Here is a 23904-nt window from a genome sequence, read left to right as displayed (position 1 = left end):
TCTCATTGGAGGCTGGCTATGTTTGACGATAACTAAAACGTACTAGTTGCGTTAACAACTCTCTCACAACTTTAAAAAACTATCTGCTTTCTATAACATGGTTCCTCAAAACTTATTCCCGAAAATGGAATTTCATATGAATTTAGCAAGATTTTAGAATTAAAAAAAATTTTCAAGAAGCTTCAACATACTCCTGTGAAATCTATCAAATTTTATATCTAAAACCAATTAAGGATATTCATATACTTAAACAAGGAAATAGAAATAAATGAACAGTTAATACAAATAATGATAGCGTTTAACTAGATCAATGCTTCTCAAACGATCTAAGGACCAACTTTTATTTCATATCTGTAAGTCAATTTTTAAAAATACAATGAATGAAATGTTTAAAAAATCTAGGTCCCAGTTTCTTATTAGATTCAAGAGACACAAAATTACTGTCAAATTGTTTCTAAATGTTTTTGATTTCTGCATTTATTCCCTCTGAGTATTTACAAAGAGCTCAGAGATCACATTTTGAGTAGCACAAAGCTAAAGAATTTTATGATTATATATTTGAGAAAATCTTTTAAATTATTTGATATACCAACATCAAATAAACTTTAAGAATTGCATGTAATTTAAGTTATTTGTGTGGAAGCAATGAATCAGTCTCTTACGAAGGTTTTTATTTGGAGATTCTTCACATTCTTTTGAGGTTGAAGGAAAAGCAACACATCATTTCTACCACATCAAAATTTCACAAGGGGGCTTCCCTGGTGGCGCAGTGGTTGCGCGTCCGCCTGCCGATGCAGGGGAACCGGTTTACAAAGAGCTCAGAGATCACATTTTGAGTAGCACAAAGCTAAAGAATTTTATGATTATATATTTGAGAAAATCTTTTAAATTATTTGATATACCAACATCAAATAAACTTTAAGAATTGCATGTAATTTAAGTTATTTGTGTGGAAGCAATGAATCAGTCTCTTACGAAGGTTTTTATTTGGAGATTCTTCACATTCTTTTGAGGTTGAAGGAAAAGCAATACAACATTTCTACCACATCAAAATTTCACAAGGAAAATATCCAGTCATGTACATCAACATATGTGAAAATTATCTTCAATCCAGACAAAATAAAAGAATAAAAAGACCATGAGAAAAGAAATAAAAGAAAGGTAAGAAAAGAACCACTACCTGCCCCCAATATGTGGTTTCTCCACTACCCTCAAAATTGCAAGTAAACATCTATTTAGGTTGTGCTGCACATCTGCTATACTAACAACTAATGGTAAAGAGAAATTATTCTTGAAATTTAAAATTCTAATATTTCTAGTACAATATTTTAAAATAAAATTTCAGATTTATTCTTGTATTCTCTAAGTTTATCCTATCAGCCTCAACCAAATATTAATTTTAACAATATCAGCCAACTGATATTCAAGCAAAATGTTTATTAGCTTCAATTTGGTAATAAATAAAATATTGCCATGTTGAAGGCGCAACATAAGTAGTAGAAAACCATGAGTAAATAGAACTGATTTCAAATTCAACTCCTAGTATTTACTAGTTTATGACAATAGTAAAGCCCTAAACCTCTTGAGACATGGTTCCCCCATCTATAAAATGGGGCTGCCTATCTATACAAATTTAAGAACTAATTTTTTCTTTAATGTTAAGTGCTTAGCAAAGAATAAAATGCTTAATAAATACTAAGTTCTGTTTTTAAAATTTGATTCTTAGAACCAAGGAAGTTGTTGAAGATTTATTAAAAATGATGTGATCAGACTGGTGACTTACAAATATTTATCTGGCAGCAGTATATACAATAACTAGCAGTATAAGAAATTAGGGCAGTCCCACCCAATGCTCTTAACTCTCTTTCATTAAGTAAAAATTTTTAAAAATCTTAATGTGATCAAACTGAATATTTGCACTTAGCATCAAGTTTAACATTCTTTACCTAAATTGCATAAAAGAAAAACTGGGCTACTTAACGGATATTTACTGAAAAGACAACAGTGAACTAACTGGATAACAAAGTTATAAACAGTGATAAAAAGGGAAATTAGTTTGTGAAAATAGCATAGTGATTCATAACTAACAATTAAGAAAAAAAATTGAAAACACAGTGGAATACAAGGTCTATTCTTCTTTCTTACTAAGCAAGCAAAAAATTGCAGAAGATATCCTTTTAAATGTACATCAAAAGAAAACATAACCCGTGATTACTCTGGGGAATTTTTACATTAAACAGTACAAACACTGGAACTACATATAGCTCTTCATTAACTCTTTGGTAGATAAACATCTATTCTGAAAACTAAGAGCAATTCAAAGAAGTTTAAGACTGTCCCCTGCTTTCCAGCGTAAGAGACACAAAGCTGTTAACAGAAAGGTAACAATACAACGTCATATGGACCTGAATATTGCAGAAAAATTTCAACTACAAATCTAATCCTTGTCATAATGGTCACATCTTTGTTACTATTTTTTACATATACTTACCAAAACACATGAAAAGAATCATTCATGCTCTCCTAGAGCATAAACCTCAAAAGACTGAGATACTTTTCTATCTAAAGTTATACAGTATAAGAGCAGAAATAAAAACACTATCACAAAATCAATTTTTAAAGTTTCAGAAAGAAAAAGGCCTTAAAAGTAAATGAATATGAGTGGAGGCACGAAGTCTTCACTCTTTCATCAGTCATTGTAAACTGGAAGGCTTTTTATCTAACAGACAAAAAAACCCCTCTATTATATTGAGGATAATTTTTAATACTAAGGCTTCAACACATCCTAATTAATTTGTTAGTGGCAGTCTCTGAATTACAAATACTGAAGTTTAAATTAAAAATAAGGTAGCTTTGTGTGACATTTATGGTTAACAAACCAAATTCACAGTAAACTACCAATTAGACACAGTGAGGAACAGCCATATTCTTTTTTCTAACGATGCTCTCAGGCAGGCTACCTGCTGGTATTCTGTAGTCAGATCCAGAGTTTATGTCATGAGTCACCATATAGTGATTTTCAAATTCTGGTGGGAAAATTCTTTCATCTAGAGGTGGGAAAGAACGCTGGGCAAATAAATAGTTGCTCTCTCCAACTCTTCATCAGAGCAGTGTCTTCTTTATTTGATTTACAGGTTTACTTAACTCAGAAACTAAAGTTTATAAAAGTGTTTTCAGATTTTTAAAATGTTTGAAATCCTAGACCAGAAAAAAAAAAATTGTTGCCATCCTACCCTCAAAAAGATTTTGCCATTTGTTTGAGTGAGCATGCTATTACCACCTCAAGGGAGAAAGACAGCTCTCATGAGATTGGCTGTAATAGGTTATAAAGAAATTTACTTTCAGACACTTGTATAGTTTATACATACATGAATTATCCACTGGCCCTCACTATCCAAGTCAAAACTGCCCTCATTAACTAACCAAGGCAATTTTTCTTCTGTGCTGAGAAAAAAAAGAATGCCTTTTGTTTTTTTTGTTTTGAGTTCCCACTAATAAGCTAATGGCCAATGTCTATAGGCAGGCTGTTTGATTTTAATTTCAAAATTCCTTTCAAATATTTTTAATGGTAATATTTGACTATGTCAATCCAGATATATCTTTTCTATTTTTGACATAACAATTTTCATATAACTAAAAATACCTATTTTCTCTAACATCTACTATCATGCTGATTTTTGCTCATGAAAAAACCAAGATAAAAACAATGACCTACTCAAAGCTACAGGGTTAAGATGAGCCTCTTGATGACCAATCTACTTTCTTAAGCAGTAGTGCTGCTTTTAATAGTTTGCAATGCAGATTCTCATCCTGCCTTTAAGATTATCCTATAAACTTTCACTTCAAGGAAATGTTTAGATTAAGCATCCTTACAGAAATTAATGACAATGTACAATTTTTGAGTGGAACTGTCCTACAGTTGTCTGCTGCAATGAAGTTATCTCTACAACTAAGTTTTCTGAGCTATTTTAAGCCATTCAAACATAACATGCTCCTTTTAATGGAGTTTTAATAACATGAAGTGGTTTTCTGTAAAAAAAAATGTTTTTAAGTTCTACAAGGGATCTAGGAAACTGAAAAGATTCTTAGTAATTCTGGATTTAAACTAAATTTTGTTATGTACCTTTTCACAAAACTGTTGCACTCATTAATCAATAAAAAGTATATTTTAAAACTATTTTACACTTTTAAGTTACCATACTGTGTCAGGAAATTCTTGCTGGCCCTATCTTCAAAATACATCCAGAATTTATTGCTTTTCACTACCTTTATTGCTATAACTCTGATCTCATTCCACTGTCATCTCTGGCCCTGGATTATTCCAAAGGCTTCTAAACTAATTTCTCTGCTTCCACTCCTGCTCCCCTTCCCCACTCTGTTCATAGAGCAGCCAGACTAATTCTTTTAAAAAGTAAGTCAGACCCTTCCTTTCCTTTGCTCAAAACTCTCCAGTGGCTCCTAAAAGTGAAAGCCAAGTCCTTTCAATGGCTTTCTACAAGATCTACCTTCTCCAGCCCTATCTTACTCTCTGACCTACTCTCATACTATTCTCCCCATTCTTATTCTATTCCAGTCACAGTGAGAAACCCTGAACTGTTGCTCTATAAGCTAAACATGTTCCTACCTTTGCACTTACTTTTCCTAATACTCCCAAAATTCCCTTTGCTTACCCTCCTAACTTACTATACCAACTTACTTCTTTATTATCTGTCATTAACTCTATCCCTCTCCCTGCCCCCACTCCAGGTTTAATAAAGATGCACAAAGGCACAAATCTGTTCATTCCATCATCTGGGCTCCCAAGAGCCCAGAACAGTCCTTCCCACATAGTAGCTATTCAACAAATGCATGAATGCTAATAAATATTAAAATCAAATGTTCTTAAATCTTTGGTTAAAAAAAAAAGTAAAGCATGTTAGGTTTACTAAATAGGTGCCATGATTTATTAAACTAAAAGATTTTCTAAAGCTATTTATGGAGAAAATATACATATATTCAAGGTCCCCAAATTTTTTGTCAAAAATTAAGCCATCAGAATAAAGACTAACTATAATCTATAATACTGTACAGGCATACCGCAGAGATATTGCAGGTTTGGTTGCAGACCACAAGAAAGCAAGTATCACAATAACGTAAGTCACATGAATTTTTTGGTTTCTCAGTGCATATGAAAGTTATGTTTATACTATACTGTAGTCTACTAAGTGTGCGATACCATTATGTCTAAACAATGTATATACCTTAATTAAAAAATCATGCTGTTGGAAAAATGGTGTCTATAGACTTGCTCTACACAGGGTTGCCAAAAACCTTCAATGAGCAAAAACACAGTATCTGCAAAGCTCAATAAAATGTATGCCTGTATTCAGCCAGAATAATCATCTAATTTTTATTTTTGACACCTAAAAATTTTTTTAAATCACAACTATTTACTACAGAAAACATTTCAAAGACCTAATTACGCAGAAGCAGCAGCTCTGTAATTATGTGCTCCATCTTCTTTAAGTCAAATAGAGAAAATATCCCTTAAATAAACAAATATTCAAGACAGAAGCAGATCCAAGCCCAAAGGTGATCATATATTTCACAATCTTAGGTAAACTTATCTAAAATAGTTTGAGAATAAAAACATCAACTGTATACTAAAAGATGACTATGGCATAATATTGCTTTAAAATATACTTTTCTTAATGTTGCTAATTCTCAATGACAAATATATGCTGTAAAAATTAGAAGAGGAAATGAAAAAGTCATTTTAACATATAAAAGATAGCTAAGTAAACGATGTTAACACCTGTAGGAGAGTCAATCATATTCCATGTTTTCTCTGACCAAGGGTTGTACCACATAAGCACACTATCTTAAGGTTGAAAGGAATGCTAAAGTCATCATTCCTATGAATTAGTCTTTATTGAAGCATATCTTGGTAAGATTCAGGATAAACTGTTAGGATGGAGATTGTGTTTTGTTTTTTACCATATTCCTAGCACTCAGATCAGTGCCTGACACACAGTGGGTGCTCAAGTATTCAATGACTGAATGAATCAATCTCCAGACTCGGATCCCAAACCACTGGACAATCTTGAAGTCATATTCGTAGTCACAATTAACAAAAATCACATACTATTATGGGTCCATAAAGTTTAGCACAGCAGAATATTCTAATATAAAAAGTCCAGTATTTTTTCCAAGATCTTTAGTCTGCTCATTAACAAATTATGGGTTTATAAACATTAAGCCCGAAGGGTACCTTCCAGAAGGGTCTCAGTAGGCAGTACTCTGAGATCTCCCCAAAACCTACTCAGCAAAGGTAATTCTGCTTTTATCCATTTTTATCTTTTGATATTTCAAGGATTTATTGTTTGAAAAAGTTTCATTGCAGAAAATATTTGAAAAGCAATGATGTAAACTATTCCCTAGGTAGATTAACTGCCTATCCTGTTTTTAATCCACACTTTCCTCTAACAACATGTTGTCTCTGAGAACGTGGTGTCAAAGTTATTCTAAACTCTTCCTAGTCCACTTCCTTATTCTGTGATGAAAACAGAAGAACCAACAGTAACCTCATTTACATCAACTTACGAAAGCAACCCATTAAGTACATACTGTGCTTAGCTACTATTTGCTTAGCTTTATGTCAGAAGTTTTGAGGGTACAAAGGTATGTATAGGGAAGTCCACTAAGCCAGGCTATGAATATGCTCCCTTCCAGGGTCTGAGTCCTTTCTTCTCACTTTGAAGAACTGAAAAGCAGGGGGAAGGGGCATAATTTAACGTTTGTTATTGTAATGTTACACAGGAGGGAAAACAAACTATATTAAGTTTAACAATATTCTTAATTATGGGAACATTAGGTGGTCAAATAAGAATCTCAAAAAGGGGTATAGACTAAAAAGGAGGTATGGATTTTTTAAAAAGGGCTGAAAAACACTTTCCCCACTATTTTTAAGAAGCTTTATATATAGTACCATAGCTGAGGAGTCATAGGCAGTGTGTTATACTATGGAACTGATAAATATAATAGGAATTCAAAGAAATGAAAAATCAGTACAAATTGGTATAGGTCAGGGCTTGGAAAACTTTTTCTGTAAAAGGCCAGACAGTAAATATTACAGCCATAGAAAATACTTACAAAAATGATCATTGGTTATTTATGGACAATGAAATTTGAATTCCATATAATTTTCACATATATCAAAATATTATTCTTTTAACTGTTTCCTCAACCATTTCAAAATGTAAAAAGCCATTAAATGAAAACAGGCAGCAGGCTGGATTTGGCCCAGAGGCTATAATCTGCAGACCCCTGCTACAGATTAAAGGATCTGAGTAAACTCTGAAAACAGACTGGATTTGGATTTTAAAAAGAAGTCCTTTCTGGTGTGTGATTAGGGTGGAGTGGTTGAGCACAGCTGTCATGTTGGAAAGTAGAAACTTATTTCTTATTTATTTCTGAAGATATAAGATCTGTAGACGGCGTTCAAGGGCAAACATGAGTTAGACTTTGTAATGAGCAGTAAGAAGCCATTCCAGATTAGACGTAGAATACAAAATTGGATTTGGTAGGGCACAATGCCCAAGAGATGGACATATACTAGAGGCTTGAAAGCACCTGAACTATCACAGAACTGAAAAGAGCAGTCCAAGACAAAGATCTTGGTGACTGGCTGCTAGATAAAAGAAATAAAGACAAATGAGTCAATGTTTCTTAAAGAAAAACTAATCAGTCTCAGCAACAGATGGTGCTATCACTTGAGTTTCAGGTAACAGTACTACCAAGACAAAAGAAAATACAGAAATGAAATGAGGCAAAGTCAAGATCAGTAACATCAATTTCAAGATCATAAACTTTAGAAAATTATTTAAGAGACCATTTGATTTAATACTCTGTAACAAGCATCCAAAGATTTACAAACTTACAGAGAAGAGTAGAAATCTGGATCTCAGTTTCCCAGATCATAGGAATGTTAATTTTCTACCTTCTCTTTAGTAATCAACCAAAATAAAAATAAAGGAGCAAATAAAAAGAGATACATTATCCTGACTCTGGAAGGGCAAGTATAGAAAGAAACGTAAAATATTGGATCACAATATTGGATCACTAGGAAGAAAATGAACAAACTATATACTTCAACAGAAACCAAAGAATGAATTTTCCAAGGATGTTTGACAATGCCAAATATAATAACAAGGACAGTAATGCAGATGTAATTTGTTTATTTCCCGATTACTCCTCCTACTAATCTTGTTAACACTTTTCCCCAATCCTTGAATTTGGCTCACAGCATACAAACTGATGCTCTTACATTTTTACCTTATATTTTCCCCTCACCTGTCAATTTATCCACACTTCCCCTGTGCTTTGGGTCCACAGAGTCATTAACTTAATGTCTTTTTTTCTCACTCATCCCAATCCTAGGCAACTTCCAAATGACATCTCCTTTATCTAAATTCCTTTACACCAATTTTTAAATCAATAGGTACTACTTTGTATATGGCTCTTCTACTCTATTTTTAACTGGCATTTAACTATTAAATTGTCAAGCTCACTCCCCACCAAAACTGTAAGCTCTTTTAAGGGAGCAATATTTTCTATTTCCTTGTATCACTCACAGTGCCTAGTTGCTCAATAAAATACTGGTCAGGGATAATAAAATAGACTAAATCTAATATGAAGCTAGAAAAATAAAAATTCACCTTTCCATTAACTCTTCATGATGAAAAGCTTGAGAATCTAACTAAATGGAACATACCAATCATACTTTAACCCTAAAATTACAAAGTTATGCATAATTTTTTCCCAACAGTCTAATTCTAAGGAGTAAAACACACAGACATGACCAAATATTAACAACTTATTTTATCTGACTGCAAATCTAAGGAATTGTGGACAGTCAACCTCCAAAATACAGTGAAAACAAAAACAAAAACCTTTTTGTCTCTCTTACATTCAAACTCCTATTTGCAGTCAAAACATCCAAATTCAAATGCTTCTTCTACAAAGGTTTCCCAAAGAGGCCCTGACAGAAACAGTGGTTCTCTTTTCCGCATCTTAGTACTTGTAACTATTTATTCCTGGTAGTTACTACCAACTTATCTTGGTACCCCCAAGGCCAGGCACATAGTAAGTGCCAAAAAAGATAATCTGAATTAATGAATACAAGTTGGAGGCTTTCAAAAAATTTCTAATACAGATGATTTCTTTTTTTCAAAGGAATTTTTATATTTAAGTATTAATACATTTAATAGACAAAAATAAAGGCTGCCCTGGTTTTGAAGGGTGGAGTATCAGAGGAAGTTTCAAGACATCCAGCAAAAATCCATAAGGGATCCAAGGAACGGAATTTGAAAACCAATTAAAGTTCATACTTAAAATTCTTAGCACTGAACTATTTTTTCTTAATTTTCCGAGTTTGAGAAAATTATCAACAACCTTCACTTAAACAAAGAGGAGCTTGATTACTCAAGTCACCAAATAATGGATCACGTTATAAAGTTTCTTCACAGTTCTTTAAAAAGCCGAATTCCCTTGGTGTACTTCAAATGTATTTTACAAACATCCTTTAGGAACATAAGACATTACTAAATCAGAACCCTATACAGTGCTTCTTGAGTGAACTATATTACCTGTACCCTTCCTTGGTGGGCAAAGAAAAAATTAGCCCAAATAAATAGTTTTAAAAATAATATCTATGGAAACTGAAGTTGTGAAAATTAAAACATTCTGTAGCTACCAAGAAAATCTCTACTGTGCCATTTCATATTTAAGAAGTGAATGCTAAAGGCAACACTTACCTTAAGTCCTGCTAATGATGAAAACGTAAAAGTTTAGTAAGCTCTTCTTGAGAAATATTTTTTCAATTTAAAAGTGAGTTACAAAACTATTATTCTAAGCTGTGCCACAACTTCAATTCCAAAAAAAGAATGCAAGTACAGTATTTTATTCCTTAAAAAATCTTAACTTTCAAGGTCAAAATAATTTTCTCCAAAAGAGCAAGTGTGCAGATTTAAATCTGCCTTTCAAAGATAAAAAGATGGGGGTGGGGGCATGGTTTGAAAACATTTAGGATAAGTACCACGTGACAGAAGTAAGATATTAATTTTGCAATACAATTTCTAAATGGCTAAAGTAATTTAAATGTGGGGGAGGGGTGCTAAAAAATTGATAAAGATATCAGATTCTGTGACAATTCTTTCTCTTATCAAAGTGTAACACACCCCATTCCCCAGTGCTCTTACAATTAACGTACAAAGAATGGTAAAATAAGACATGCTGAGGTGGGTTTAAAAAAAATGTAGCCTACACATGACAACCAAATCGATTGTTATCTAGTCACCTGTACTGCTCTAATTTTTGCTTTAAGTCCATCTGATCAATAGTGCTATTTCTTGAAAGTTAAATGCACAGGTATTCACAGCTTTTCAGTCATGTATGTTTAGTCATATGCTCCAAGGCCTATGCAAGTTTTAGGTGATCTGCATTTACCAGTCTCTTCCTGTGATCTATTGATACTACAGATACAAGAAATGTGAGTCAATTACAAAGAACACATGAAAAAGCCAAAAATGAGAAAGCAATTTAAAATGGAAGCAAAACCTTAATCTGGAAACTGTCTAGCAGGTTACCTATATGGTCAGTATGTCTATCTAAAAATACTAAATAAGAGTACAGCTTTATCACATTAAAGTCAAATAAACTGGAATTGACAGCAAAACACTTCCAAACACATTTTATTAACATATCTTACTTAACTAAATATTTTTCTTAAGAGTTGAATCTAGATCACATTTTTGTTATAAGAACCATCTTAAATGGAGACTTAGAGAAATATGCCCTGAAATGAAGGAGAACATCAATCTAAATAAACACTCCCTAATATACTATTCAAATTGAATACTGGTTTTGGATTTGTTTTAAGTGGAGTCGACAAACCCCGCCCCCCCAACATCTGTAGAAGACAGCATAAGCAAAAATCAGTAAATATAGCGATGTGTTTCACTGTTTTATACCTGAACACTTTTTAAAGGATGATGTCGTTTCCTACCAATCACAAAGGCAAAAGCAAATTATCGTTGGGAATTTAAAGTTAAAAACGCGCGTACACACCATCTGCATGCCTATTTTGGCCTAAATTTAGAACATTTAAATTCCCATATATTCAGCATGGCCCCAGACTGGATTTCTATCATATTGTAAAAGCATAAGCTTCTCCCTTACAACTTTCTCGAAATTTTACTAAACGTCCTGATAGTTTGCCTTGACTTCCGAGCACCTTTCAGCCTCAGCTGCACCCAGAGCGTCCACCTCACTTGCATTTCTAATAACGTTGGAGAGGGAGGGTGTGAAGGAGTGAGTGTATTTATGTGTGGATAAGTGCGCGCGCGCTCCCGCGCAGCTCCCCACCCCCACCCCGATACTTTTCTTTAGTGGAAACTGGGAGAATCTAGAGGTTATTCTAGCGAGAACTCAGTATCAAAGGCTCACCCAGTCGCAGTCAACCCTTAGGACTCTTGTGTTTTGGTTGCGCAGCGCAACTTCTCATATCCTACCCCGAGCTTTAGGAGCAGACGGGAAATTGGTGAACAGAACCCAGGGAGGAGTGGGGGAGCTAGGGGAAAAAAGTGAAAGGGCCGATCCCCCAGAAAGACGCTCAAGTTTGCAACGAGGACTGTGTCTCCGCGAATATGCGCCCACCCCCTCTCCCCCTTCCAGGTGGAACTCGTTAACAGCAGCCACCCGGGCAACAGACACGGCCACCTTCCTCCCCCACGCACCGAGACCAAAGCAAGTGAGGGCGGCGGGCGAGAGCTGACACCCGGCGGGGCCCGCGCGATCCCCGGCCGCCACCAGGCCTCCGCCGACCCCTGCCCCGTCACCTGTGGAGAAAGCGCCCCCACCCCAACGGCCTCTCTGCCCTTCACACCGCCCGTATCCTCCCCGCGGCAGCCGCTCCCCGCCCCGGCCTGCGAGGACCGAGCGCGGCGCCAGGCTACCCTCGGCGGCTGCGGGGCCCCAGCCCCTCGAACTGGTTACAACCGGCGGCGACCGAGCGGGACAGAGGGCAGCGGGCGGCTGGAGGGTCCCCGGCGGGGAAGGGGCGAGCCGGCAGGCCCGGAGGAGCGGGGAGTCGCAAGGTCCTACCTAAAACCGTCGGTCTCCTCCATCTCCTCCTCAACGGCAGCGGCCCCGGCGGTGGCGGCGGCAGCGACATTCCTGGGGAGCGCTCCCGCCGCCGCCTCCTCCTCCTCCACTCTCTGCTCGTCTCTCTTCCCCGGCGCGCTCACCGTGCGCCGCGTCCCTTCAGGGGTAACCCACCCTCCCTCCCTCCCCGCCACCAGCGGCGGCCCCGTCCCTCCCCCCTTCCCCGGCTCCCGCCGCCGCGCCGGGCTCAGTAATGGCGGCCACTCGGGCTCCCTCGCGCTGACGGATCTCTCCCTCTCTCCCGAACTTTACCTCAGCATCTCTCCCGGCGCGCACCGCCAGAACGCACGCGCGCCCGCGCGCGCGCGCCCACACACCCAGCCGGGGGCGGAGCGGCGGCGCAGCCGCGACGGGGCGCACGCGCGCGCAGCCACAGTGCCCTCCCCACAATCCCCCGCCCCCGCCGCCCTCACCTCGCGACGCCTCCTGCGCCGCGAGCCCGGCTGGGCCCCGCCCCTGCCCTCGTCTCCCGGGAGCCTGGGAAGGCGCGAGCGCCCGAGAAGGAGGGAGGGAGCGAGCGCGCGGGGCCGCGTCCTCGCTCGCGTCCCGGCTCCCCCATTGGCTTCTGCCCCTCCCCCTTCTTCCTCCGCCCCTCCCACCCATTGGTTCCCTCTCTTACTCCATTCCTTCTCACCTTTTCCCTTTTACCCATTGGCGTGAGTGTTTTTCCTTTGCTTTCCCCTTTCTCCGTATTCTGCTCCTCCTCCGTCCCATCCTCCACGCTTTAGAAGCTGCAGACCATGTAGTCCTGAGCACGGTCGTCTCCAAACCTTTCCTGCTTTCTCCCTTTCCTTCTGTTCCGGTTTCTGGCCGTAACTGAGAGCAAACCACAATACTGAAAAGGAACCTGATACTGTGTTAGCCGTTGCAAAACATCGCATGGGCACTGAATGATTCTCGATAAATCAGCCTACGGTCTCTGAGCGTTAAAGAATTCAAGAGATGAAAATATGCGCCCAAGCTCGTTCTCAGGGACATACTTGCCTGTATGCTCCTGTGTGTGCAGCCAGTTTTCTGCCTGGGATCGCTGGCCAACTACAGACATCACCCGCCCGGGACCTGGTGCCATACTCACCCAGAAGGCAAAACTCCACGGGAGCAAGAAGAATCCATTTCGCCGTCGACACCGCACAGGGACGGAGGCAGGCCCTCGGTTTAGTCCATTCTTATGGAAGTTGAGCGAGATGCCAAGACATGGGGCGGATTTTGGGGTGGCCCAGAAGACCCCTGCTCACACCACTACCAGCCCAACCTTAGGAACCATCGGCCACCTGGCTTTTATTATACTACCTTAAATATATTCAATATTTTTTGAGACTTGTGGAAATCTCACAAGTTTGGGGGTACACTGAGCTTTCGGTGTATCTCTCATCTGGGCATTGGCATTGAATGGTGGAGAAAGGACGGTGGAAGAATGCCTTTTCTTTTACCATTGAAGAAACTGAGGTCTTGTGATTTTCCCAAGGTCATCAGAATCCGTCTTACACAGAGGTCTTAAAATAGCTGCCAGCAGATGAAAGAATGAATGAGCAAAAACATAAATCTACCCCAATTTGTTGTTAAGTTTAAAAGAAAAAGTAATGTGGGAGAGAATTTCTCTTTGCGGATAGATTTCCTGCATTGAAAACAGTTCGTCATCAGTAAAGTTAACATATATAAAAAAGAAGTCTTTTAAATTCAAATTATTCTGTATTTCTTATGTTACATAAGGTACTGAAGTTAGCCAAGGTTGCTTTTTAGTGTTATAATGATGCAGCTGCTTCCAACCAGAAGTACGTTTCCGGTCTGTCAGTAAAGAAAAACAAAAACTGCCTTTTGGTAAAAATCTGTTAGAAAATATTTGTCAGTAAATCTGTCACAATATTCCAGCAGAAGTTCTGTTCATTTCTTCCACACCCCTGCCCCTCTATTCTCCATATTTCTCTAAGGTAAACTTAATAGACAAAAACAGAAGGGATGTTTAATTTCTCTATATGTCTCTTGCTCCCTAAGTTTAAAAATGTGTGACTAAAATCATCCAGTCACTCCCTCGCATCTGAATGGTATCAAATAAGTTAAGTAAGGTACATAGGTACTTATTTCTTTCAGTTACAAACTATAGGCAGGGAAAAAGGACACTAAAGAAAACTTGCAATGAAGGAAAATACAGAGAAAAGGAAGAAAAAAGAGGAGAGGAGGAAATTTCGGAGAGTGGATCCATCAAAACATGGTACTAATGCCTTACATAGCCACACCACTTGTATAGGTTGGAAAGTTCATGCATTTAAATGCATGTTTTGACCTTTGTACTAAAAGTCCTTAAAAGTACAAGAGGCCAAAGCCATAATTTTGAGGTTGAAATGTTAAGTACTATAGGGTGTCCTAAAGATATTTTAAAAATTATTTCCTAAATAATCAGAAATTTCATAACCATGGACATGTATCAGTATAAACCAAAGTCAAATCAGGGCTTTTAAAGGTGTTACTTTCTTTACATAATATGTTTTCTTTAAAACAGGACATGATACTGAAGAATCAGGACATAATACTGGAGGAAAAAAAGGACTTTTGAAATCTCATTTTCTCATAACGAAGACACTAGAAAGTGTAGGGGGAAAAAGGTCATGGTTTTCAAAAGATAATTTTCATAGCTGCCATTGTTTTTACTTCTTCGTCCTCCTGCATCATCCATCTTGATTTAAGGGGTCTGGAACTTTACAACTTTGCTCCTTGTTAATACTAATATACTGGTAAACTGCTTAATAACTAACAAATTTGTATCATTTTTATGTTAGTACCTGCCTCCTCTCAAAAAAGAAAGCATACAGTTTTCTGTACACATAAAAATCTGAAAATGAGAATTGGGGGCAAAAGTTCTAGGGTTAAAAATGCTTACATATATACAAATAAAAGGCAATAAACAGCAGAAAATAAAACAAAACCCAAGGACAACATGGCATGTTTTAAAACTGATCAGGAACCATGCCTTCAGAGAAATTGCTTTAAACACCAACCCTCCCCACCCAAAACAAAAACTTTGACAAAATAAGTAATTTATCATTTACACACACACAGGAGAGATAAATATTACCAATCCCTCTCAGATCAACTACTCTTCTTATCTTAAAAAAAAATTTAAGCACTTGTTCTGCTGTACTGGATAATTAAAATCACCCAAAGCTTTGTTCTTCATTTACTTTTTAAAAATTAGCAGAATAAGATTTCAGTCAGGCGTTTTAGCTTTTTAGTTTAAATATTCTCCACAAGTTTCTAGTTCCTTAACACATCCTAATAAAGTATTAATATGCATGGTCTTTTTAGGATCAAAAGAGATGACAGCCATAAAAAATGTTATCAAAATTCCACCTTCTACCATCAGTGGTAACACTACATACCATATTGAGATGTTTGATGTCATTTGGCTTCAATGAACTTACCCTATAGAAGCAGGTACACCCCCTGCTGGAAATCTCTGATCATAACTACTTTGGCTTTTGTAGCCTGAACCAAGAACATAGGAAAAGCCAAATAAAGGGCCTTTCCATTCATGACAAAATTGACCCATAATTTTTGCCTGTCTGACATAAGACAGGCTTTTGGAGAACAAACTATCTCAGAATATCACCCTGATTACAGACAAAATACCCAAAGAAGTTGGAGAATAACAAAGGCAAATAACTAAATAACCAAAGCATGGTAATGTTGTTTCTTGCCTAATTTCCTATAGAATTTCACAACTCATTTCCATACCCCACCCAATCCCCACCTTCTCCCTAGACTTTTTCTCTGTATTTCATACAGTTAGGGTTATTAGAAGGAGGGAAGGCAGAGTAAGATGGAGTGTTTCTCCCACTAGCAGGCAAATACCAATAACCAATGACCACAATATAACCATAGTAGCCATTTGCTGAGTTAAGGTGCTGAAAAGCTTTCTCCAAACTTGTTTTATGGCTACCAATGATATTTTCAGCATGAAGAAAAGGTGCTAATTATGTCTTGGCTGTTACCATAGAAAATATTTTGACAAGAGTTAAGGTAATTGTGAGCATGGGACTGGAACAGTAGGAAAGTAATGCATTGACCTTCCTGGCATTTTGTTCCACAGAACCTTGTTCTGTTGATTTTTCAGAATTGTATTTTCAGACTGAAATCCCAAAGATGGTATCAGAGTCTAGTTTCAAAATGTTATGTTCATGCTGCTCTGGTTCTCAGACATAACTGAAAGAGTGAAATCAGAGTTCTGTTTTGACTAATTAGTATTTTATAAAGATTATTTGTAATGCAGACTCCTTTTAAAGGAATAACCAGTACAAATACTTTAATTAGACAAAAATCTTCAAGTTATTTCCTCTCACAAAAGGAGGTATTGTTGGACCATCTGGACCCTCCATTGAGTTTCATGAAAGATCGCAGCTTGAATTTAATCAACCCCAATAAGGTTAACCCCATAAGGATAAAAAATAACTGCAAAGGTTGCTAACTGAATTCTCTCTTTGAGATTGTTGCCACTGTAGTTTGTAAATCATTACAATGGGAAACAGGAACTTGTATTGCTTGACTATTTAACCATACACATAATTTTTGTGAATATCCCTTATTCCCACTCTCCTTAGGCCAAATTTAAATTGCGAGCCCCTCTAGGTAGGGATCACAAATGAATGTTTGGCCCTATACAATAACTAGAATACAACTAGTAGAAAGCTCAATAAATGTTTGATAATAATAATATGAAACACTTTAGGTTTTATGGATTTCTGTGGATTTATTACCAACAGAAGGCTTTGGATTATATTTTGAAATACAGCTGAGATAATCACTTTGGAAAATACAAATCATTTAAAGAAATTGCTGAATTAGCCTGTGAAAGTTGAGTTAGATGTCCTTCCCTAAGTACAACCCACATTTCTCTATATTACATCTCTCTGGTAGGTAAATGTGAGTTACTAGCGACAAGTAACCATGGATCTGAAACATCAGGGAACATTCTAAAGAAATGCAGCTAGCAGTTTCTGAAATCAATGATAAGGTGTATGATCATTTCACAATTAAGGCTTTGTCATTTTCCCCTATTATTATAAACTGCAATAGATGGCAAATGTTTGTCTCACCAGTCCATGCTTCTGCATTTTCTTCAAAAAGCTTTACAAATAACAATGTGATTTTTCTGATGGATGCACAGCTTCTTTCATACACACCTATCACATAGTGAGGGATAACAATACTCATCTTTCCCCAAATAGTCTTCCCATCTCTCTTCAGCACAGCACAGCACAGGGTTCTAGCATATACTTTATTATTTCTAGCTTTGGTTCTCTTAGAAGTAGACGTTAAGTAACTCTTTTCTATTCTTTCCCCCAAAAGTGTTTACATTAAGAATTCTGAGATTTTACAAACATGATAAAAAAGTAAAAGCAAAAATTCATAAATTTGTAAAAGCTCTATGTGTCCTATAAATCAAATTCTTTAAAATTAAATTTAAATGGAGGCAAATATTTAAAATATTTTTTGACACCCCTTATTTATTTTTTTTGGCCACTCTGTGTGGCATGTGGAATCTTTCCCCGACCAGGAATAGAACCCATGCCCCGTGCATTGGGAGTGTGGAATCTTAACCACTGGACCGCCAGGGAAGTCCTAAAATATTTTGAAAGTATGTATTTATTGAGGTAGAAAGATATTCATATATTTTCTGTGAAAAAATCAGGCTACAAAGCAAGGAAGGAAGCACAGTTCTATTTTTATAGAAAGAAAATGTTTTGAAAACAAGATGGTGACATTATTGACTAACATGTTACTAGAGATTTAATCTACATGGTGATATTACAGCTAATGTTTATTTTATTCTTTTTGCTTTTTCTGCAATTAAAACTTTTAAAAATGAACCTATTATTTCTTGTGCAATAAAAGTTTGGATAATACTGGTGTTGAAAATTGAGAAAAAGAGGTAATGTATAAAGCAGAATAAGGTAAACTGTCTTGAAGCAATTGAACTGCCTACTATATATACCTACTTATTATTTTTTTTATTCTTCCCTTTTCTTTTCTTCACTCTTTTCCCCCTCTTACTCTTACTTTAGATGTTTCCTCCTTCTTCCTTTCTTTTTATTTTTTGATTCTCCATCTTCTTTTCCTTCTCCCTTAACTTCCTCTTGGGCCTTTTACAATCCACCTTGGGCATTGTCTCTTTCTGTCTGCAGCAGCCTCTGATGTAAGGGAATGAAATGGTCTAGGCAAACCTATTATTTCCACCACTAGATTGTATTGTCTTTGATGAATTTTTTTTTAAGTTCTTACAGACCAAATCAAGCAAAGAACATACATTTTATTATATTTAATGACTTTTTAAAAAAATTATTTATTTAGTTTTGGCTGCGTTGGGTCTTCGTTACTGCATGCAGGCGTTCTCTAGTTGAGGCAAGCAGGGGCTACTCTTCGTTGCATTGCATGGGCTTCTCACTGCGGTGGCTTCTCTTATTGCAGATCATGGGCTCTGGGTGCTCTGGCTTCAGTAGTTGTGGCACACGGGCTCAGTAGTTGTGGCTCATGGGCTCTAGAATGCAGGCTCAGTAGTTGTGGTGAACGGGCTTAGTTGCTCCGCGTCATGTGGGATCTTCCTGGACCAGGGCTCAAACCCGTGTCCCCTGCATTGGCAGGTAGATTCTTAACCACTGCGCCACCAGAGAAGTCCCTAATTACTTATTTTAAATTATGTAAATCTTCCAATAGCATTGCCTCTATTGTTGATGGTCTCGTGGCACAGATTCTATTTTTAAGCTCTGTTTCTACACTAATACTCTGCTCAAAAGCTTTCAGGGTATAGACAATAGGTAGCTTCTCTAATGCTGATGAAGCTGAACTGATCTTTCCACATGCTCTGGTATTTCCCTTTGGACCACAAGGTTTTTGATAAAATGTGTTCCATTTGGATGGTTTTCTATGTGGATTTGCTGACACTTAGGCTACCTTTTTTTCCTATCACCCCTAAGGAAATGAGGGTTGCTTTTCTAAGTCAGACATTTATCTTGCAGAGTTCCTCCTCCACTATATTCTCAGCACAGTACAATCGATTACCAGTTTAAAGGAAAGGTAAAGATGGTCTTAACTATAGTACAAAGGAATGCTGGGGCACAAATTAGTCTGTAGTGGAAAGGCCACCAAACTGGGGATGAGGAGACTTGAATTTGTTATCTCAGGTTCTGCTTTCTGTGTGACCTTCAGAAGTCATTGAATCTCTCTGAAGTTTCCATATCCATAAAATTGTCCCTTTGCCACTTTAACATTATTGAGTTTGAAATTATTTTGCAGGGTTAGCCTATAGACCAGGCTTCACTTCTTCCTGTTTCACACTTAATTTACACCCACCATCACACCCAGTACAAAGTTGTTACTCTCAGCTTCCCTGCGGGTTTTGTCTGGGTCCCATACCTCATTCCTCCCCGCAAAGAGAAAAAAAAAAAAAAAAAACTTCATCCTGATGAAACTAAATTAATTACATTCCTCCAAAACCCATCTCTAAAATCTATTTCATTAGGTTTGGACCTCCAGGTTTCCTAGAACAAGCCAGCCACATCCCTGTTATAAGGTCAGCTTCTCTGAACCTTCTTTGACAAAAGGTTGCTTTGTAGTTTCTAAGCTTACAGTTCTTTATACTCCCACAATTTATTCATCACTCTGTCCCCCACCCCCCCAATCAGCAGTACAATCCTGGGCAACCAGTAGCCAATCCTGGGTCCTCACAATACTATTTAGTAATCTATTCAGGTGCTCATGGTCTCACCCATGTTTTTTCTCCCTTGTGCCCATTTACAATCAGTCTTGTTTTCACATTCAGCCCCAGACAACCACTAATCTTCTTTTTACCTCTAAGGATTTGCCTATTCGGGACATTTAATATAAATTGGAATCATACAATATGTGGTCTCATGTATCTGGCTTCTTTGACTTATAGTATTTTTGAGGTTCATTCATATTTTAGCACACATCAGTAATCCCTTCCTTTTCATTGCTGAACAGTAGTCTATTGTATGGATATACCACATTTATTTATCTCTTCACCAGTTAGTTAGCATTTAGATTGTTTGCACTTTTTTGGCTACCATGGATAATGCTGCTATGAACACACAAATGTTGGCATGGATATATGTTTCCATTCCTCTTTGGTAGATACCTATGGGTAAAACTGATGGGTCATATAAAAAATTTATGTTTAATGTTATAAGAAAATGCCAAATATTTTCCAAAGTGGTTGTACCATTTTACATTTCTGTTAGCAGTGTATGAGGGTTCTAGTTTCTCCACAATCTGGCCAATACTTGTTATTGTCTGTCTTTTTTATTATAGCCATTCTAATGGGTAAGAAATAGTATCTTATTCTAGCTTGAATTCACATTTCCCTAATGACAAATGATGTTGAGCATCTATTTATGTGCTTTTTAGCCACTGGTATCTCTTCTCTGATAAGATATCTATTAAAATCTTTTGCCTATTTTAAAATCGGGTTGTGAGCCTTAAAATTGAGTTGGGCCTCCCTGGATCTTAAATTCTCTGATTGAATTTTCCCCAGAAAAATCCTTAAGACTTTTTCTTAATGCAACAATGACTTTATTAATATTTCCCAATACTTCCATGCATGTTTGTAATGCTTCTTTCTCCCAGCTTGCAAAATGTTGTAAAAGACACAATATCATTGAGTAAAATATTTTCTCTTCTAGGGTATTCTTACAATCAGTTTGCTTAATTGGCAATACATAGTTGTTGTTTAGACTTTCCTTCCCCTTCCTCATTGTTTAAACAGGATGGCTTCATGCCAGTTATCCTATTTGATTTTGTTGTAGAAACAGTACACATATTCTATCAGAAAATCTGGGTGAAGGACTATTAAACTCTGAGCCATATGCTGCCGGATCCATGGCAATTGGGATCTCTATCTCAATAGCATGAGCCTTGAGCAGAACTTTTGAGGCATTTTGATCAAAAGTGAGTTACTATAGCTAACTTTCTTCTCCTTGGTGCTTAATTCACTTTCAATTGTAAGTGTTTTTGAAAGTGAGTTAACTCTTTTAAGCCAAGGGAATACAATTTTAAAGCACTTCAAAGTGATCTTTTCATTTGATACCTTGAAATACTGCCATGCCTTTTAATATTTTGCTGTGCAAGGCAACTTCTTGGCCTCAAAGAAATCATGTGCCACAGCAATTTAGGGATTAGAAAGAAAAGAGGCTACTGCAGTTTGGAAACTCTCTTCTGATTTACTATGTGTACATCTGCAGTGTGGCCTGTGGGTTCGTGCTACTGTGGTAAGCATCCCAAGTGTCACCCTAATTCTAATAAAAGAGCTCTGGCTTTGACAGCATTCTGTATGTTCACCTTGTATTGGAACAGGCTGCTGACAATTCTTTGAATTTACCTGAGGGTAAAACTCTTCACCCTCCCCAGTCATCTCAACAGTTAACTTGCTGTAATTGGCTACCACAGCCCACCTTTCAGATAAGTATTTTTAGCTAAATCATCACAATAATAGGTATTTGCCAAGGTATTTTCAGAAATCAGATGCCACTATGTACACCTGCAGCTTAGAGGGAATGCTTGCCTATCAAACTCTCCTAAGATATTGAGAATAAATACTCTATAAGCTGCTAAAGTAAAATGCCCTCATTTGAAAATGGAAAATCTTCATACAAAGGGGAAGCACTCTAGGAGTGCTGACAACTAGAAATCTCCTTAGTCCTCCTAGTCCTGTTACATTGGTACAAATCTTATTTAGTTTTTGCTTTTAGTTTAAATTTGTTGAGAACTCATTGTTTGAAAGTGATATATATTAAGTGTAAGCTGGTTATAGGGTAATTATTTTTAGTTTACTCTGGATTATTTTATATATGAGATATATGTGGAGTTTGACATATTTTGGAAATTCAATATGATTCCAAGTTTGTTCAAATATAAAAAGCATATGAATACTTAAATAGCCTGAAAGGAAATACATAAAAATATGAACAGTGGCTATCTCTGGGTAATTTTCTAAAACATATACTTATCATATATACTTCTTGCATATTCATCTTATACTTTCTTATCTATCCATATACTTTATTGGACTTTTTAAAAAGAGGATTCTTTTTTTAATGCTGCACATACTAATCATGTCTTCTCATTCACAACATTCCTTAAAATTACACTGTCTGGCAGAAAGAATACAATCAACAAGAGTTTTGAAACTTAAGTAGACCATCTTTTTGGAATATTATTTTGATATACTCTCTCATTCAACAACTATCAATTTGTACCAACTATGTGCCAAAGACTGTGCTCAAACCAGAAATATAAACATGAAAGGCATGGGCCCTTCCTGCACTGAACTCATTTTCATGTCCTAGGATTGGATCTTCATTGAGAACTAGGTCCATATATTACATCTGTGAAGATCAAATAAGTCTTTCAATTTCTGTTATTCTATAATAACTTCATCATTTACAATTTCGCTTTTTAAACATGACAAGCATAGACAGATAAATAGATTGATAGATGATAGATAGATAGATAAAAAGATAGATAAAACCTTCTATAGAATGACAAGTTTGAATGGACAATTTCTCCTTAATCTAACTAAACAACTAACTTGTTCAAATTACTTTCGTGATTACGGTATTTTCAGATTCTGATCATTAGAGGTACTCTAACTCATTTTTCTCTTCTACTGTCAAATTTGTAGTCTCATGGGTTGTTTTTTTTTTTTTTTGCAGTTTTTAGGTTAGTGCCATACCACCAAATGACACAGAGGCCATTCCAAGACCAAGTGAAGTCTTGTTTTAACTGGCATATAACTGTTTTTATTTGGGTTTCTGTGGAATTTGAGTCTGCGACTCATCCAAAATGAGGGCATTCCGCAAATTCCATTTCATAAAAGCCATCCCTCCTTCGTATACAGTTTCCATTTCCTTCAGTGTAACTAAACTTTTAGCAGGACAGTCCAAGAAAAGTGATAAAAGGAGATGTTTTAAGACAAGGAAAACACAGAATTCTTATTCAGCAAGTCCTCTTGGTAATATTAATAGTAGTAGCAGCAAGAGCAGTAGTAATAGTAGTATAGAAAAATAATAAACATAATTAAACATTAACCCTTTTAAATAAATTTTGAAAATCCAAGAATTAAAAATATCAACATTTTGTACATGTATTAGTTGATTCAACACAAATAATAGTCACAATTCTTTAGTAATGTGTATTATTTCTCAAGTTGTTTAAACAAAAACTAGGTTTTTCTGGGTTGCCAAACTTTTAACCTGAAAATCTTAGTTTTTCTTTTAAATGCAAAAGTGTATTTAGACTCCGAGCACTTAAATGCAAAGAGAAACAGGGACAGATTCTGCTATGGAGAGGAGGCCTTAAGGAAGACCTTGGGTATCTTCCCATGTACGATTACCCCTGTGGCGTCTTGTTTCCTGAGAAATACAGAGAATGGTAGCTCCCCACACACAAGGGTCAGTCTCTTGATTGTGGGTAAAACTCATTAAAGTTAATGGGGATGAGGTGCATACATCAAAACAAACATGGAGTGCAGAGAATATAATAGAGGAGACTCTGAGAACATTCTGACTACGAATGTGCAGTTGGTTTGTGGAATTGTAATAAGGGTTGTGTTCTGGATCCTCATTTCTCCTGGGAAAGCCTCAGAATGTTTTCCTGAACCCTGCTTTTGTGCAGATTCATGGCAGAGTGTTTCGTTCT

At 36.9% G+C, this 23904-nt stretch overlaps 1 protein-coding gene across 2 annotated transcripts in view; it reads right to left on the bottom strand.

Annotated features, from left to right (window-relative positions):
* ARHGAP5 (Rho GTPase activating protein 5) overlaps positions 1-12297 on the bottom strand; it is an 85786-nt gene extending 73489 nt beyond the window's left edge. For both annotated transcript variants that reach the window (XR_008618650.1, XM_024133840.3), the window contains exon 1: positions 12142-12297. The gene's annotated coding sequence lies outside the window, so the exon portion shown is untranslated. The remainder of the gene's footprint in view (positions 1-12141) is intronic.
* Between the last annotated feature and the right edge of the window lie 11607 nt (positions 12298-23904).

This window comes from Physeter macrocephalus, chromosome 11, assembly GCF_002837175.3.
Source record: "Physeter macrocephalus isolate SW-GA chromosome 11, ASM283717v5, whole genome shotgun sequence".
Lineage (NCBI taxonomy): Eukaryota > Metazoa > Chordata > Mammalia > Artiodactyla > Physeteridae > Physeter > Physeter macrocephalus.
Note: the sequence above shows the minus strand (reverse complement) of the source record. Positions and strands in the feature narration are given on the sequence as shown.